Below are 4,244 nucleotides of genomic sequence, written 5' to 3'. Positions count from 1 at the left end.
TCAGGTCTAATCACCCTATTTATATGTAAAATACAGGAATTAATCCGGGCCATCTGATTGGGTTAGTTCGAGATTCGAAGGCCAAGATTAAATGAACCATGCGGCGGAAAAAATTTGATAGGACAGTTGTCATAGTCCTCGAAACCCAAACGGACGCCAATTGCAGGAAGCCACGTGTCTAGTACTTGAGTAGTGGGTAGGCACGATTTTACATGGCAGAAGCCTAGAAGCTCCTACTGTGCATGTTAGAAAGTGACGACATCAAGCATGAGTATGAGCTTGGGGGTCAAATGTTGTACCTTGAAATTAGCACGAGTTCAATTACTCAGCTTGGGTACAACTGGCAGATGAATGTGTGGGAAAATAGCCAAATAAAATATCTTGCTAACAATGATGTGAACAGCTCGAGTTTGGGGCTTTGACAGCACAATACATATTTTATTATCAGAACCCCTCTCAGGATAACAGTTAAGTTCGAGACTTATAATGACCAGATAAAACTTTAGGTGCTCTGAGCTTACTACGATCTAGGGTTCAGATAGTTGTTGAACACGAGCTCGGATGAGATATTAAACTCGGGGAAACCTGGACAGAATGCATATTGAAGGATCCCAAGAGATTCATAGGCTCTTTATACGCTTATTAATGTCCAGGCTGTATCACATATCTATCATTTATTATCCAAGACAGCTGGAGTATATTCTATTCTGTTATCAAATCATATCCCAATGTAACTAGGAATAATCTGTATTTATTATATACCTTATTTATTCATGCGGTTACCCAAACCTGTCCATGGAATTCCCCTAAAAATACTAGGAATATTGGACAGGGAAGAGGACGACCATTTTTATATTGTTAAAACTCTGCAGAAATTGAGAGAGAAAATTAATAATATTGACTCATGGACTAGGTAGATTTTAACCACTGAACCACGTAAAAGTTTTGTGTGTTCGAGAGAGTGTTTGTTATTTCATTGTGGTTTAAAATCTAGCACTAATCTACCTGTTTAATTTCTTAATATACTGTTGGTGAAAAACTGCGTCAACAGAAAACTAAAAAAATATGGAAAAATAAATAAAACAAAAGAAATGATGAAGGAAAAAAATAGAAAAAAAAAACAGGTGAATGAATAAAAATGAAAAGAAGAAAAATAATGGAAAAAATGGAAAGAAAAAAAAAAGATTAATGAAAAAATTGGTAAAAAAAATGAGAAAAGAGAAAAAATGGAAGAAGAAAAAAAGAAAGAAAAAAAATGGAAGGAAAAAATAATAAATACAAAAATGAAGAAAAAATAGAAGGAAAAAAAAGAAAGACAACTGAAAAAATATGAACAAAACAAATAAAACAATACAAATGAAAGAAAAAAAATAGATAAATGAATAACAATGGAAAGAAGAGGAAGAAGAATGGAAAAATAGAAGGAAAAAAAAAAGATGAAAGAAAATATTGGTGGAAAAAAAGAAAAAAGAAGAAATGGAAGAAAAAATAAGTAAGGAAAAAAAAAACTAAAAAAATTTAAAAAATGAAGAAAAAATAAAACAAAATTACATTTAAAATCAAAGAAAACATAACTATGATAAAAAAAGTGGCATAATTATATATATTTTTAAATTTATGCTATAAAAAATCTCATAAATATGAACTTCCAAATTAAAAAGCCATGAAAAAATAAAAAAAATTAAATATCTATACTTTTGTAAAACAACCTTAAAAATCCCATAAATATGAAAAAATCAATTTTTTTTTCTTTGCAATAATATTAGTTTGGATAAGGCCAGTACCACAGCACATCTAATGTTGGGTTACTAACTCACTTTCAAATTGGATTAAAGCCTCAATTCGGAGTCATTTCAAATCTACATAAATATACAAATAGTGTAAAATATTTATACAAAAATGTTATGAATTTTTCTTTTACAAAAATAACTAAACATTACATTGAAAATATAGAATAACCTATATTGAATTCTTTTATTCTCTACCCAAATTCGATTCGCAAACTAAAATATGATTAATCATTACTTTTTTGTAAGTTATTGCTTTGATTACTTTTAAAAAGTAATTGATTATTTTGGTTACATATAATGGTAACACATTGTTTTGGTTACTTTTTCAAACATGAATTATTGTACTTGGTTACTTTAATGCAATCTTTAGAATTGAAATCAACTTATCAAAAATAGAAAAAAACAATTTAAGAGTACATATTATTTTAGGTTACTCTTTAGTAATTTATTTGTTTTTAAATAACTTTAATATTCAATACGATGTTCCCTACCTTGAAAATGCAAGTTCTTTTGGTTGTTGGATTTAAATATGGGAAATTTTCATCCAACATTTTGCAAAAATATTGGGAAATTACTTTCCCCAAAATTTATGGGAAAAATTTATTAAAAGCTCATATGGGGAAACAACACAACTGACAAAATGGAAGCAAATCCTCGAAACCCAAACTTTACTCAGAAAAGGCAAGGACAAATTAGACTAAACAATTCATGATCACCTAGGCACCTCTCGATTACCTCCAAGCAGCTTCAGCGACCTTCAACTAAAGCTTCGGCGACAACGATCCCCACCCTTCCAGCAGTGTTCATCCACAACTCTTTCTTCTTCTTTTGTTGGAAACATTCATAACTCCTTATTTTGCTCCTGCTTCAATCTTCATATTTGATTTTTTTTCCTGATCTAAACTATTTCTTTTCATCATATTTGGAAAGTAACCACTAACATTTTAAAGTTTTTTAGGTAAACAATTACTCATATTATTCCAAATATAGTTTCTTCTTCTTATGTTGCAGATCAGATCTAGTTTGTTTGTTTTTTTTTTTGGAATTTTTATTTCTATCTTCATATCTGTGATAGGTAAATGGTTACCTTCACATTCTGATATGTGTATATAGCTTATTATTCTTCTTCTTCTTCATTTTTGATGAAGTGGTCTTCATTTTCTTCAATAGTTTATTTTTTAGTTTTTACGATTGCTTTTAAGATCTTACTAGGTTTTTTATTCTTCAAATTTGATGTTTCTTTTCAGGTTTGATATAAATAACCACTTACCATCACATTTAGCTATATGTATACTTTTAGATTTTCTAGGTAATTGGTTATCCATATTACTGTAAATATAGGAATTTGGTTACCGATCTCAGGGTAACTGATTACCACTCATGATAGTTTGTTATTTAACATGGATCTAGAAAGAAAAAAAAAATCAGATTTGGAAACGTGAAAGGTAATCAAACAAGTAATTGGTTAACTTACCTAGACCTAGAAAAAAAAATACAATAAAAGTCTAAAAGAAAAAAAATACATACAATAAATAAATAAAAAAAACTAATAAAAAAATTCATATTAAAAAAAATCATTGCAACACAATCACTGTAAAATTTAACATAAAAATAGTTATTTTTTAATAAAAACAATTCAGTTTTAGAAAACTAACAATAAAAAAAGATTTGAAATAATAAATACATATTAAAAAAACAAAAAAGAATTAAAAAAATAAGTAAAAAAACATAATGAAAGGACAAAATTAACCTTCCAATTTATAAAATTTAATTAAAAATAAAACTATGACTTAATCACCAATTTATACAAAAACATGGAAAAATAAAACCAATAACTTAAGAATTTTAATAAAAAAAATCACGAAATAACCTCTTTGTAAAAACCCATATTTTTGCATAAATTTTATAAAAAGCCATAAAATATGTAATTTCCTCTAAATATATAGTGTGTTGACAGCGTTTTTCGTCAACTTGAGAACATAAGACCATAGATTCAAGAATAGAGATATGATAAAATATATGGAATTTACTTATTTGGTACCCTATGTTTTTGCAAAGTATCATTTTGATACCCTCTGTTTTCAATAATGCTCATATGGTACCCTGTATTTTAAAATTATACATATTTGATACCCTAGACTCAGATTTGATAGATAAAATTTTGTCAATATGATCAAACTGTCATTAGTTATATGTAATTAAGTAATTAAATTTAAATTTGAAATTTACATAATTGACAGCAGTTTGATTAAATTGGTAAAATTTTATTAATTAAATTTGAGTTTAGGATACCAAATATGTACAATTTTAAAATACAGGGTACCATATGAGCATTATTGAAAACAAAGGGTACTAAAATGATACTTTGCAAAAACACATGGTACCAAATGGTTACCTACCCTAAAATATATAACACCATCTTTTTAGTGGTTTTTCCTAAAAAAGATGACTTCC

This window comes from Humulus lupulus, chromosome 9, assembly GCF_963169125.1.
Source record: "Humulus lupulus chromosome 9, drHumLupu1.1, whole genome shotgun sequence".
NCBI classification, from domain to species: Eukaryota; Viridiplantae; Streptophyta; class Magnoliopsida; order Rosales; family Cannabaceae; genus Humulus; species Humulus lupulus.
The sequence above is the reverse complement of the archived record's forward strand: the minus strand, read 5'-3'. Positions refer to the sequence as shown.